This window comes from Haematobia irritans, chromosome 3 (assembly GCF_050003625.1).
Source record: "Haematobia irritans isolate KBUSLIRL chromosome 3, ASM5000362v1, whole genome shotgun sequence".
NCBI classification, from domain to species: domain Eukaryota; kingdom Metazoa; phylum Arthropoda; class Insecta; order Diptera; family Muscidae; genus Haematobia; species Haematobia irritans.
This window is the reverse complement of record NC_134399.1, coordinates 216,149,352-216,165,664: the sequence shown is the minus strand read 5'-3', so window position 1 is coordinate 216,165,664 and position 16,313 is coordinate 216,149,352.

The window sequence follows — 16,313 nt, the reverse complement described above, 5'->3', positions numbered from 1 at the left end:
AAAAACAAACAAAAAACTTTTTGGTGTTCGATCGAAGCAGGGATCACACCCAGGACCCTTGGTATGCAAGGCGGACGTACCAACCACTTCTCCACGGTGCCCAAATAAATGTATGTTTGTGTTAAATAGAATTTGTTTAATCGACTCGTGGGCGCCGCAAACTTTGCTATATAAATATAACCTAAAACGATAATTGTGTATTAATAACAATAACGGCTACGTAGCCCAGTGGAAAGTGTCTTCGCTTACAAATTGCAGGGTTCGATTCTCCGTAAAATTTAAAAAATGTATAAAAATGTATATAATAATTTCTTCTCCATTGCTTGTATTTCACAAACAGGTGCTAAGAACTAAAAAACCTCGTGGGAGTGAGAAAGATTTGAGGGAAAATGCTTTGTTTTTTACTTAGTCTTTATGAAATTGTTTTTACATCCTGGAAAAGAGTAAACGTTTATCACAAAACGTATATACTTTTCTTCCAAATAAACTTCCTTACAGCGAAAAGCAAATGAGAAACGATCTTTGTTTGTGTAAAATTTCGTTTGGGAGGAAATAATTATTTTTTTGTGTGCACGGTTGCCACTCGTGTCAAAAATAATCTACCAAAATTTCTATAGAAAATTTTGTAAAAATGTTATTTCTATAGATTTTTTTTTTTCAAAATTTTATTCCAATAGAAAATTTTGTCTATATAAAATGTTGTCAAAATCTATATAAAATTTTGTTAAAATTTTATTTCTATAGAAAAATTTAACAAAATTTTATTTCTATAAAAAATTTTGTCCAAAATTTTATTTCTATAGAATTTTTTGTCAAAATTTTATTTCTATAGAAAATTTTATGAAAATTTTATTTCTATAGAAAACTTTGCCAAAATTTTATTTCTATAGAACATTTTGTCAAAATGTTATTCCTACAGATATTTTGTCAAAATTGTATTCCTACAGAAAATTTTGTCAAAATTTTATTTCTATAGAAAAATATGTCAAAATTTTATTCCTATAGAAATTTCGTCAAAATTGTATTTCTATAGAAAATGTTGTCCAAAATTTTATTTCTATAGAAAATTTTGTCAAAATTTTATTCCTATAGAAATTTTGTCAAAATTTTATTCCTATAGAAATTTTGTCACCCAGCCAACTGAACTCAAATCGATGATTTGACAGTGGCATAGGAAAAGAGATATGTTTGTTTCGAATTTATTTCGGCATAAGCCGGCTATCATACAAAACCTTTTTTCGGAAGGTTCAAGTGTGGTTCATTGTAGGGTTTAATGAACTGCCTGAATTTATTCTGATAATTGGTTGATAGTTTTGCTGCAAGTAGAGGATGCTGATGAGGAATGTGGTAATTCCGAAACGTGCGTCCATCCAACCATCTTGCAGTCTATAGGGCTTTGCCCAAATAAATTTGACAAACATTCTTTTCCTCTGTTGTTTAAGCTACACTTGTAGTTTAGTCAATGTATGGTTATAAGCTGAAATAAAAAAGAAAATTATTCCTACACAAATTTTGTCAAAATTGTATTCCTACAGAAAATTTTGTCAAAATTTTATTTCTATAGAAAAATTTGTCAAAATTTTATTTCATTTGTTTTGTTTTGTTATTGTTGGTTTTGTTCTTTAAGCATTGTTGTTGTTTTTTTATTTCAGCTTAAAACCATACATTGACTAAACTACAAGAGTAGCTTAACCAACAGAGGAAAAGAATGTTTGTCAAATTTATTTGGGCAAAGCCCTATAGACTGCAAGATGGTTGGATGGACGCACGTTTCGGAATTACCACATTCCTCATCAGCATCCTCTACTTGCAGCAAAACTATCAACCAATTATCAGAATAAATTCAGGCAGTTTATTAAACCCAACAAAAACCACACTTGAACCCTCCGAAAAAAGGTTTTACATTGATAGCCGGCTTATGCCGAAATAAACTCGAAACAAACATATCTCTTTTCCTATGCCACTGTCAAATCATCGATTTGAATTCACATGGCTGGGTTTATTTTGAGCGTGCCTCCTCTTCTTTTTCCATTTGTTTTGTTTTGTTATTGTTGGTTTTGTTCTTTAAGCATTGTTGTTGTTTTTTTATTTCAGCTTAAAACCATACATTGACTAAACTACAAGAGTAGCTTAACCAACAGAGGAAAAGAATGTTTGTCAAATTTATTTGGGCAAAGCCCTATAGACTGCAAGATGGTTGGATGGACGCACGTTTCGGAATTACCACATTCCTCATCAGCATCCTCTACTTGCAGCAAAACTATCAACCAATTATCAGAATAAATTCAGGCAGTTTATTAAACCCAACAAAAACCACACTTGAACCCTCCTATAGGGCTTTGCCCAAATAAATTTGACAAACATTCTTTTCCTCTGTTGGTTAAGCTACTCTTGTAGTTTAGTCAATGTATGGTTTTAAGCTGAAATAAAAAAACAACAACAATGCTTAAAGAACAAAACCAACAATAACAAAACAAAACAAATGGAAAAAGAAGAGGAGGCACGCTCAAAATAAACCCAGCCATGTGAATTCAAATCGATGATTTGACAGTGGCATAGGAAAAGAGATATGTTTGTTTCGAGTTTATTTCGGCATAAGCCGGCTATCAATGTAAAACCTTTTTTCGGAGGGTTCAAGTGTGGTTTTTGTTGGGTTTAATAAACTGCCTGAATTTATTCTGATAATTGGTTGATAGTTTTGCTGCAAGTAGAGGATGCTGATGAGGAATGTGGTAATTCCGAAACGTGCGTCCATCCAACCATCTTGCAGTCTATAGGGCTTTGCCCAAATAAATTTGACAAACATTCTTTTCCTCTGTTGGTTAAGCTACTCTTGTAGTTTAGTCAATGTATGGTTTTAAGCTGAAATAAAAAAACAACAAAATTTTATTTCTATAGAAAATTTTGTCAACATTTTATTCCTATATAAAAATTTCACAAAATTTTATTTCAATAGAAAATTTTGTCCACAATTTTATTTCTATAGAAAATTTTGTCAAAACTTTATTTCTATATAAAATTTTGTCCAAAATTTTATTTCTATAGAAAATTTTGTCCAAAATTTTATTTCTTTAGAAAAATTTGTAAACATTTTATTTCTATACAAAATTTTGTCCAAAATTGTATTTCTATAGAAAATTTTGTCCACAATTTTATTTCTAGAGAAAATTTTGCCCAAAATTTTATTTCTATAGAAAATTTTGTCAAATTTTTTTTCTATTTTGACATTTTGTCAAAATTGTATTCCTATAGAAATTTTGTCAAAATTTTATTTCTACAGAAATTTTGTCAAAATTGTATTCCTACAGAAAATTTTGTCAAAATTTTACTTCTATAGAAAAATTTGTCAAAATTTTATTTCTATAGAAAATTTTATGAAAATTTTATTTCTATAGAACATATTGTCAAAATTTTATTTCAATAGAAAATTTTGTGAAAATTTTATTTCTATAGAAAATTTTGTAAAAAATTTATTTCTATAGAAAACTTTGTCCACAATTTTATTTCTATAGAAGATTTTGTCAAAATTTTATTCCTATAGAAATGATGTCAAAATTTTATTTCTATAGAAAATTTTGTAAAAATTTTATTCTATAGCACATTTTGTCAAAATTTTATTCCTATAGAAATTTTGTAAAAATTTTATTTCTACAGAAAATTTTGTCAATATTTTATTCCTATAGAAATTTTCTCAAAATTTTATTCCTATAGATATTTTTGTCAAAATTTTATTCCTATAGAAATTTTCTCAAAATTGTATTCAAAATTTTATTACTATAGAAAATTTTGTCAAAATTTGATTCCTATAGAAAATTTTGTCAAAATTTTATTTCTATAAACATTTTTGTCAAAATCTTATTTCTATAGAAAATTTTGTCCAAAATTTTATTTCTATAGAAAATTTTGTCCAAAATTTTATTTCTATAGAAAATTTTGTCCAAAATTTTATTTCTATAGAAAATTTTGTCCAAAATTTTATTTCTATAGAAAATTTTGTAAAAATTTTATTTCTATAGAAAATTTTGTCAAAATTTGATTCCTATAGAAAATTTTGTCAAAATTTTATTTCTATAAACATTTTTGTCAAAATCTTATTTCTATAGAAAATTTTGTCCAAAATTTTATTTCTATAGAAAATTTTGTCCAAAATTTTATTTCTATAGAAAATTTTGTCCAAAATTTTATTTCTATAGAAAATTTTGTTTCTGTGGAATATCTTGTCCAAATTTTATTTCTATAGAAAATTTTGTCAAAATTTTATTTCTATAGAATATTTTGTAAAAATTTTATTTCTATAGAAAATTTTGTCAAAATTTTATTTCTATAGAAAATTTTGTCAAAATTTTATTTCTATAAAAATTTTTGTCAAAATTTTATTTCTATAGAAAATTTTGTCAACATTTTATTTCTATAGAAAATTTTGTCAAAATTTTACTTCTATAGAAAATTTTATTTCTATACAAAATTTTATCAAAATGTTGTAAATTTTTTTTTCTATACAAAATTTTCTCAAAATTTTATTTCTATAAAATATTTTGCCAAAATTTTATTTCTATAGAAAATTTTGTCCAAATTTTATTTCATTAGAAATTTTGATTAGAAATTTTGATTTTATTCGATCTTTCTTTTTTACAATAGAAAATAATTTATCAAGCTTGAGATCGTTTTTTGTATGTATTGGTTTCTTTATTTTTCAATATTTCTATAGAAAATTTTGTCAAAATTTTATTTCTATAGAAAATTTTGTCAAAATTTTACTTCTATAGGAAATTTTATTTCTATACAAAATTTTGTCAAAATTTTATTTCTATACAAAAATTTTATCAAAATTTTGTCAATTTTTTTTTTCTATACAAAATTTTCTCAAAATTTTATTTCTATAAAATATTTTGTCAAAATTTTGATTCTATAAAGTATTTTGTCAATATTTTATTTCTATAAAATATTTTGTCAAAATTTTCGTTCTTTAAAGGATGTAAAATCCCCAAAACATCAAGAATTCTACCAATCTACCAAACAGTAAATAATCTACCATTTTTGGTAGAATTCTACCAACTATGGCAACCGTGTCCCAACACAATCTGGTTAAATAGACCCTAAAATATTTGAAATGAATTGATAATTTAATTAAATCAATAACGAGAATCATCCATCACCAAAATCAATTAAATAATTACTCAATTTATTCAATTAATTTATTATGATTAAATTAATACAATCCAATTAATGTTTAATTAATATTTAATTAAATCAACGAGGAAAATAATCCATCGCAATCAATCAATTAAATAATTATTTAATTTTGTAATCAATTTTTATTTATTATTTAATTACAGTGAATCCTCTGAAAGGTGGACACCCATGGTCGCTTAAATTTTGTCCATATTTGAGAGGTGTCTATTTATGAGAGGTTACGTTAGGTTATGTGCACAGAAAAAACTGAAGCAAAATAAAAATCAATTATTGGCATAATTGAATGAAAAAATTATATCAAATACTATTTTTATTAAGTCAAACATGAAAATAATTGGTTGAATGAAAAACTGGCAAAAATATCAAAATTCACTGGTAATTGAATTCACAACACATCAATTACTATGTTCAATTGGACCAAGTATAAAAGTTATTGATTTAAGTATAATGCGTAATTGCCTGATAAAACTGTTTATGACGTTGCTACGTAACGAAAAATAAATTAATACAAACAATAAAATGTCATTTATTGTTATTATTAAGAATCTTCTTAAGAACATGGTCGAATTTACCCGCAAATAAACCGGGGTATCGGTACCGCGATTCGAAATGTTAACATTTACAACATTTTTGGCGCACCATATTGTATTTTTATCGCAGGTAAGTACCTTTATCTAAATACCAGTTTTTTGGTCAAGCGCGTTTTTTGGAAACTACACTGTAAGAATTCTCTTCGTAAAAATGAACATTTTCATTGTGAGTCTAACCTGTGACGTGTTGGTAGAATTCTTTCTCTCTCTCAAGCACATTCACGAAATACTCATGTACGTTCACGCAAACAGAACTTTTAAAGACGATTAACGGTTCACAACAATTTTTAGACTCACGAGAATTCTCGTGACTTCGACCATTAGTTGGGATCACGACGAAAGTATCACAGCACAAACTTTTTACTATGGAAAGTTAATTTAATATATTTAGTACATATTTCTATGTTCGTAAAATTTTTAAAATTCGCTGAAAACTTTAATAAAATATGTAAATGATTTATTTTGTTGTATAAACTTACACACATCCTGAATTGGGTCGTTTAAAAACTTGCGAATAAGCTTTGGAATATATATACAATTACATTCTTTCTATTTTGTTTTTACAATTAGGTCGTGTACACGTCAAATTGCCTTATTAATGGATATAAGCCGACTGTCAAAAATATGTGGCCTAGAGGAAAATGTGTTTACTTCGAAAACGGGGATTTCGAGGATTTCTTCCCAGCAACAGAAGGTAAAATCATGTAAAACTTTGAAATATTTTCGAAACTTTGAAACGAATAGATGTTTGTATTACAGAAGAGCAGGATGCCTAAACAAATCGCATATAAATGAGGAAGATTTGGGAAATTCCAGCAGGTGGTACAGATAATTCAACTGTTTTTTCTTTGTGAGTTAGCCTGTTAAATACGTCGTTTATAATGAATATTCTGTATTTTTCTACCAAACATGTACTTCGCTGTATTTTCAATTATATATATTTTCAGAATTTCTTTTTTATAATAAAAAGCATTAAACCTTTTTTCAGATTGTATTTGTATAATTTTCTTAAATTAATATAGATTATATAGTAGATTGTATTGATTAACATCGTAATAAACACAATTACGATAGTAATTGTATAGGTTACAAAATTCTATAAACATTGTACTCAGTTCAATTACGACTGTAATTGAAAACGCTTTATATACTTCAAATACTAATGTATTTGGATTGAGTACTATGTCATTTAAATATTTTGACAAATTCCAATTACATTTATACTCAAGGCAAATATTACTTCATTTGAAAATAGTTTTATGACAACCTTACAATTTGGGTAATTGGATTTACAATTTTCGTCATAAGCTGAAAATCAAATACAAAAATAATTGAATTCACAATTTTTGTATTTGATTCAATTATTCACTTTTTTCTGTGTGGCAGCCCGATGTATCAGGCTCACTTAGACTATTCAGTCCATTGTGATACCACAGTGGTGAACTTCTCTCTTATCACTGAGTGCTGCCCGATTCCATGTTAAGCTCAATGACAAGGGACCTCCTTTTTATAGCCGAGTCCGAACGGCGTTCCACATTGCAGTGAAACCACTTAGAGAAGCTTTGAAACCCTCAGAAATGTCACCAGCATTACTGAGGTGGGATAATCCACCGCTGAAAAACTTTTCGGTGTTCGATCGAAGCAGGAATCGAACCCACGACCTAGTGTATGCAAGGCGGACATGCTAACCATTGCACCACGGTGGCTAATATCAATGTGTTAATATAGCGAACGTTCTCAGTCAAATGTCCACTTCAGGGAGGTGTCCGGGTTTTTGAAAGTGTCCAAGTGTGAGAGGTTTCACTTTATTTAATTATTTTATAACAAAAGATTTATTAAATAAAAAAAATAATTAATTAATAGTATTTATATTAAATAAATTAATATTTGAATTAATTAATTCAACTATTTGTACTGAAACAGAAATTAATCAAATTCAATTAATTGAATAACTTTATTAAAATGTTAACTAATTAATTTTTATTAATTAATAAACTTTAAATAAATAAAAATGCAATTAAAAAATTGACTTAATATTTAATTGAATATTTGTTTAAAGTAAATTTTTTTGTTACATGAAAGAAATTTGCCATTGTTTAATTTGAAGAACGAAGTCGCTCATCCTTTCAACAAAATATTTTCTTCTGTATCATTCAAAGTTTTTATGAAAAACTTTCATAATTCATATGAAAGACTAGCGAAATGTGTATACAAATTTTTTTGATTTTTTTTTTTAATTAATAATAGTTTTATTACTTCGTAAAAAACCACGAAACTTGAAAACTTTGTGGGAGGTATAAATATTTTTCGATGAAAATTTTATTAAGAATTTTTTCATAATATCGAATCGATATCTGTTTTATATCAATGTATCGAATATTAAATCCCAAACAGCATCCCTACCATTGCACATCTAGAAAGAAGAGAAAATCATATAAAGTAAATCAAAAGAAAACACTCAAGAGATGGCGCCAAATACGGGAAAATATGGTATCATCATCATCACCATCGTCGACAACATTGCATGCAAGAAGAGAAATAATTGAATCCGGAAGGAAACTAACTTAACTGGTTTCGATATTCCCCCCTCATCGCTCCATCGTGAGTGCCGTTGCCCCCGAGGCTTTGAACGACAAATGCATCACACATCATTTGCAGGTTTCTTCATGGCCAACATGGATGCAACAACCATGAATGAGCCAATCTTGGACACCGGCGTCTGTGTTGCAACAACTCGACTTTTGAGTTTTCCCCAATGGCAAGGAAGAGCTGTTAATTGTTGCTGTTATTGATGTTTTCCTTTATTTTTCAATTGCGTGTAAGATTTTCTTTTTTTTGTGTCTACCGATGCTGTTTAGCATAATTTTATAGGATTTCAGGGTTATCAGTGTCGTAGATACGACTTGAGTTTTGAGGGGGAAAAGTTTTTGTTTTAAAACCTTTATAATAAAATTCCCATATTCTGCTTTAGGGATCAAGTATCAAATCCCAGAGTCGGATAAAACATAAATAAATTTCCAACAATGATTCAAATAAAATTCCCCCTGGTTTCTTTAAACCCAAAATTACAACAAGCATTGCAACGATTACCTGTAGGTCAAAATCTTTGGATTCAAATTAACTTTTTTGGGGGGTCTTGGGCCTATAAAAACCGTAGTTTTTATCAGATTTGCCTGAAATTAGAAATCTAGAGGTATTTTGGGACCATAAAGAGGTGTGTCGAAAATGGTCCGTATCGGTCCATGTTTTAGTATAGCCCCCATATAGACCGATCTCCCGATTTTGCTTCTTAGGCGTCTAGAAACAGTATTTTCTATCCGATTTGTCTGAAATTGAAAATCTAGAGGTATTTTAGGACCATAAGGAGGTGTGTCGAAAATCGTTCGTATCGGTCCATGTTTTGTTGTTGTTGTTGTAACAGTTTATTGTGATCTCATCCATTTTATGTTATACGCTTGGTACATCAGCTTGTTGGCAGATCAAGGAACTCTGCGACTAAGATGGGGTGTGTCCAGAGTGATCTGGTGGTAAGTCGGGTTGGTTTGGCTGGGCAAGAGAAAAGATGACGCGTGTCGTGTGGCCCTTGGTTGCAAATTGGACAAACGTCAGCTACGCTGCTATCAATCACCGATAAGTAGGAATTGAGGCGGCTGCACTTGCCTGATCTTAATTGGGCCAAAACTACCCTAGTCTGCCGTGGGAGGTCTCTTTCCTCCGGTGCTATGGGCGGTGGTCGGACTCCAAGAACAGGATTAACCTTGTAGCTTCTCACCGCTTCAGCTACAGTATCCTCATGAATCCTGTTCAAACCTGCCTGGTACGCTGCTTGATCTAGAGGCTCTCTTTTATAGCGCTGGATCTCGCGCTCTAGATTATGTATATCAACCCTTACGTTCCTGGGTGGTGGTTGTGTATCCATAAGATGGTGGTTTGGATGATTACTGCGATAACAACCCAGGAGATACTGCTTTGACAACATGTAGTTGTGTCTTCGCACAGGGATGATCTTTGTCTCCACATAAAGGTGATCCAGGGGTGTGCTGCGGAGACACCCAGTCGCAGTTCTAAGAGCAGCGTTCTGGCAGGTTTGTATGTTATTCCACTGCGTATCACTGGTCTGCGGTGTCCACACTGGCGCTGCATAGTTTACCACTGACCGGCCAATTGCCTTATAAGTAGTTAGCAAGGTTTCTTTGTCCGCACCCCAAGTACTGCCGGCTAGTGACTTGAGGACCTTGTTTCTACCACGGAGCTTATTACAAATTGCAGTGGCATGGGCAGATGACCTAAAAAGGCTGTCGAATGTGACCCCAAGAATCTTGGGGTAATTTGTGGTCGGAATTATTACTCCATCGACTCTGATATTCAACTGCCTGCGCACTTCTGCCGTCCATGTAGTAAATAGTGTGGCTGAGGATTTGGTGGGGGATATCCTCAAGTTTCTCGCAGTGAAATAACTGGTAAGATTAGCTATGTAGACGTTCAACCGATCGCAAATGTCATCAACATTGGGCCCAGATGCCAAGATTGTACAGTCATCCGCATATGATACAATCTCGACGCCGTCAGGAGGGGGTGGAATCGAGGACATGTAGAGGTTAAACAGTGCCGGAGATATCACCCCACCTTGGGGAACTCCCTGTTTAACTCTACGCGGTCTTGACTTTCTGTCCCTGAATTCCACGTACGACTGGCGTCCACACATATAATTCAGCACCCAACGCTTCGCTCCTGCCGGTAGGGACGTATTCTCGATGTCCTCAAATAATGTGGCATGGTTGACCGTATCGAATGCTTTCGATAGGTCAAGCGCCACGAGGACCGTCCTGTGACACGGCCTGGGCTGGTTAAGTCCCTTATTAATATGTGTCGAAATGGCATGTAAGGCTGTTGTCGTACTATGTACCTTACGGAATCCATGTTGATGGTGGGCAGCTGGAAAATTCTCCACAAGGCTGGGGAGGAGTAATGCCTCAAGTGTCTTGGCTACTGGCGAAAGAAGGGATATCGATCTGTACGATTCACCTTTGTTCGAATCTTTGCCCGGTTTCAGTAGTGGAATCACCCTTCCCATTTTCCAGACATCGGGTATAATGTGTGATTCCAAAGACAAATTGAGGAGTCTGGTCAGGTACTCAACTCCCAGTATTCCCAGATGCTTCAGCATTAGCATTGAAATTCCGTCAGGGCCCAGCGCCTTAGATGGTTTCGCGCTGTTGATGACATTGGTAACTTCGGCTGCAGTAAATTGTGGTGTGTCATCGGCTCGGAGACCACGTACACGACGGGTGGCTCTCCTTTTCGCTCTATCACTCTCGGGATGCTCGACAAACTGTCGGTTGAAGTATTTGGCGCACCTCTTCGGATCAGTCACAGTCACGTCGCCAAATGTGACTGAAATCCCATCATCCCTTGTGGAGGGGTTCGAGAGGGCTCTAACTGTTGACCACAATTTACCAGTTCCTGTTCCTAAGTTACATTGCTTCAGGTGCTCTAACCAAGTGTTCCGCTTGTGCTCGTCGACTATCTTACTAATCTCTAGATTTAGTTCTCTGATTCTAGGATCAGCAGGGTTAGCACGACGGCGTTCATAACGTTCGTCTGCGAGTCCCGCCGCTTCGGCTGGGAAGTTGGCCTCACCTGGGCAATTCGACCAGCGGGTATGAAGCGAGCGGCTGCTGCGTTGATGATGTCCCGGAACTCCCTCTGGGCAACATGAACATGTGAGGGGGACGGGAGCTCACTGAAGCGGCGATCGGTGTATTCTCTGAAGCCTTCCCAGTTGGCTTTCTTTTGATTAATAAACGTCCGGCGTTCAGAGGTTATGAAATCGGAGGGTCGGTTGATGGTGAGAATTATGGGGAGGTGGTCCGAACCCAATGAAATGACGGGTTGCCAGGAGACGTCATTTATCAGACCAGGCGATGCTAACGATAAGTCTGGCGAACTGCTGCAGTCACCCATAATTCTCGTGGGGGCCTCTTCGTTCACCGAGCAAAATGTGGAGTCGTCTATCTGCTCTGCCAAAGCTATGCCCCTCTGGTCATTACCAGGAGAGAATGCCAAAGTTCATGGTGGGCATTAAAATCTCCTAGAACCAATCGGTTATGCCCGCTCAACAACCACTCAATGTTTGGGCTATAACCAGGAGCACAGCTACCAACCGGCGGTATGTACACATTGTATAGCTCTATCTCGGCAGCCCCACACTTAACTGCTACCCCCATACATTCCATGTACGGGTCATTAGTGTCTAGCACAAGCGTGATAGGTCTATACTGCACGGAACGGTGTAATATGAAAGCCAGGCCACCACCTCCATTTCTTGTGCGATCCTTCCGTAGGACATTGTACCCATCACAATGTCGTAGGCTGCAGGTGGGATTCAGCTTTGTTTCCTGGATCGCCGCGACCCTTATCCTTTTCCGATTCATAAAGTCTACGATCTCACTAATCTTACCACGGAGCCCGTTGCAATTAAATTGCAAAAATGATGCACTCTCCGGAACTGGTACAACAATATTCGGTGTAAGATGCTGCGGCGGAGAATATTGTTGTGCGGGAGAAGTCGGTGGGGTCACATAATCAGATGACCCACTGCTGCTGTCATTGGCACAGCATCCTGCCACGAAGTCAGTTTGACTATACTCCCGCAGCGATGTTAGGCCGGAGCAATTCCGGAAGTGCACCCATTCCATGCACCGGTTACACCTCACCGAAACCGAGCGATGGTGAATTCGATTTCGGCAGATGGCACAGTACCATGGTCCGGGGTTTTCCTCTATCCCGGCTCGGACCAAAAGCAGGCGGAGAAGGCTCCCCGGGATGCACCTTCTCCAACACGAAAAAATGGACGAGACAACACGTCCATGTTTTGATATAGCCCCCATATAGACCGATCTCCCGATTTTGCTTCTTGGGCGTCTAGAAACTATATTTACCATCCGATTTGCCTGAAATTGGAAATCTATAGGTATTGTGGGACTATAAAGAGGTGTGTCGAAAATGGTCCATATCGGTCCATGTTTTGGTATAGCCCCCATATAGACCGATCTCCCGATTTTGCTTCTTACGCGTCTTGAAACAATATTTTCTATCCGATTTGTATGAAATTGAAAATCTAAAGGTATTTTGGGACCATAAAGAGGTGTGTCGACAATGGTCCGCATCTGTTCATGTTTTGATATAGCCCCTATATAAACCAACCTCCCGATTTGGAGTCTTGGGCCTATAAAAACCGTAGTTTTTATGCGATTTTCCTGAAATTGGAAATATAGAGGGATTTGAGGACCATAAAAAGGTGTGCCAAAAATGGTGCTTATCGGTCCATGTTTTGGTATAGCCCCCATATAGACCGATATCCCGATTTTGCTTTTAGGGCTTGTAGAAACTATATTTACCATCCGAGTTGCCTGAAATTGGAAATCTAGAGGTATTTGAGGACCATAAAAATGTGTGCCGAAAATGGTGCCCATCGGTCAATTTTTTGATATAGCCCCCAGACCGATCTCCCATTTTGCTTCTTGGGCTTCTAGAAACTATATTTACCATCCGCTTTGCCTGAAATTCTTGAGCTACAATAAACTGTATTTATTACATGATTCGCCTGAAATTCGAAATCTAGAGGTATTTTTAGACCACAAATAAGAGTGCCGAAATTGAGGTATATCGGTCCATTTTTTGGTATAACCCCCATACAGACTGATCTTTCGATTTTTACTTCTATATTTTCTGGCCGATTTGTTTGAAATTGAAAATCTGGAGGTATTTTAAAATCACAAATATGTGAGTAGCAAATGGTGCCTATCGGTCCATGTTTTGGTATAGCCCCCATATACACCGATCGCCCGGCTTTATTTCTTGGGCTTCTAGAATCCGTAGTTTTTATTCGATTTGCTGGAAATTAGTAATCTATATTAAAATTTTAGACAAACGAAATTTCTTTTTCTTATAAAGTGTGTTCGTTTATTCAACGATTGTCTCTAAAATTTGTGCCAAAAGAAAACTTTGCTTGCCTAAAATTACGATTCTCAAAAAAGAAAACACTTCTTTCAGGGTATAGCGGGCGCACTGATCATGAAAATTGCTTCAAACTGAAAATAAAAGTTCCAGATTTTACTCATCGTATTTAAATAAATGCGGAAAATCTACAGATTTAAGATTTTAAATCAAGGCGTAATTTCAACATATACACGATATGTTTATATTTTCTCTAAAACTCAAACAAAATTGGTTCTCATAAATCCAGAATCTTATCTGGTCTTCATGGCTAGAATCTTTAAAGTTTGTCTTCGGGAGCTGGCTCGTTTGGGAGAAGATTTGTCATCAAACCCCTTATAATTCTATATATTATCAAGTAACCCACTACGACGAAGAGTTTTCATAGTAAACTATTATACTTGATTCATGGTGGTGGGTATTTAAAATTCGGCCCGGCCGAATTTACTGCTGTATATACTTGTTTAAGTGTAGGGTTGGGGATTTTTTCCCCAAATTTGGGATATTTGCCAAGAATGAAGATGACATTTTTGCATTAGGGACTTGGGGATTATTTCCAATGTGTGCAGCCAGTTTCTCTAAGTCGCACGACTTTCTTCTTTAATTTATAACCAAAATGCAGAATATTTGCAAATATTTATGAGAATTTTAGTTGAGAATTTCGGTTTAAATTGGAGATATTTTGTGATAAAAGCGTCCTGATTTAGGGACAAGAACTTAAAAATATACTGTCTATACATACCCTCAAAAAAATCGCTTCTGCACATATACCCCAAACACATTTTGCTTCAAGCATATATATCTTCAGGATAGGTCCAAACAAAATATTGTTTGTATTGTTCAAACATATTATGTTTCACCTTAGGGCATACACTGGTAGTCAAAAATGTTAAAGAAATTTTCATTGTGTGGATATATATTTAAGTCGCCAATTTGTTACTTCCATTATTTTACTTGCAGCATATTATCTAGGTCTCTCTTTCTAAACACATATATGTTTAAAGGCTATTTCTAAATTAATATATGTTTGCATCCAAGCATATTATATTTACAAAAAAAGGCACGTCCCAAACATAATATGTTCTAACATATTAACATAAATGCATCTTAACATATTATATTTACAAAAAATGTATGTGCCAAACATAATATGTTCTAACATATTAACATAAATGTCCCAAACATGTTATGCTAGTTTATGAACATTATATGCTTGCACTTAAAAATATTGTGTTAAAAAATTTGAGTTACAAATATATAATGTTTACACCCAAACATATGAAAAACAGTCTTTTTCGTCCGTGTAGTCTCCGTATAGATAAAGGCATATACTACAATGCAATACTTTTCAATTACACCAAACAATTACACGAGAGAAAACCACAGTGATTTTACACCATTAGAGTTCAAAGATCTTTGGGCAGAATTTTCTTTAGGCCAATGACAGCAGTGAAAGAGAAAATCATCAAAATCTGGAGAAATACTAATAGTAGCCTATCTACAAAAGAAGAAATATGTAAACATTTTATAAATTACCTGACAACACCAAATATGGAGAAATGTAAAAATAATTAACCAAGAAAAAACTAATGAGAGATTCTTAATTAAAAACCATCAATTAAAGTTTTAATATTAAATAAAAATATATTGGAAGAAATCATGCCCATATTCAAACATTTTGTCTTAAGTTTAATGATTAATTTGTTTTAATTAAGTCCTTGGTGATTTTAAGCCGAAATTGGCATATTTAAAATTGGTATTTAATATTGGCCAAAATCTACTTTTCTTGTTGGTCCCTCTTTGCAAAATTTTTATAAAGTTTAGGTTTTTTGAGTCAAGGTCCTGAATTTTTGGCCTTTAAAGTTGCTACACTGAAAAACAAAAACCTGACCCAGTTTCAAAGAGTTTGTCCTTATATAAATTATTTTGGTAAATAGTCTAAATTATACCGCCCTGTAGGTATTAATTGGTTATGCCCATTGGACTTGCATATCAGGAAGACCGCGCAGGTCATACTAATTTGACTGAAGGGTCTGAGTTCATTAGAGAACAAGGATTGCGGACATACTGAAATGATAGCTTCAACCGGTCCACATATGGGAACTGACTATACGGCGACACAGCATGTTTATGGGGGTAATCTAAGCTCAATAATCCCAAGCATAGAAGACTGTGGGCAAGAACAAGACTCGTTTCGGTGATCTGAACATCTTACGAATGATTGTAAAACAGCCGAGGGCACAGACAGTGATATTTACTGCACGGAGTTGGAGACACGATTGCCACTGTTGGTAGAATTCTACCAAAAATGGTAGATTTTTTACTCTTTAGATTTTGCAAAATATTCCTCTCCAACTAAAACGTACTTCATAAATTTCCCGAGGAAAGCAACGGTAGCTTTATACTCGTGCAAAAAGGCAATAGGGAAAAAGTGGGGACTAAAACCAAAAATTGTACATTGGCTATACACGGCTGTGGTTAGACCTATAATGCTATATGGTGTTGTAGTCTGGTGGCTGGCACTTCAGCAAC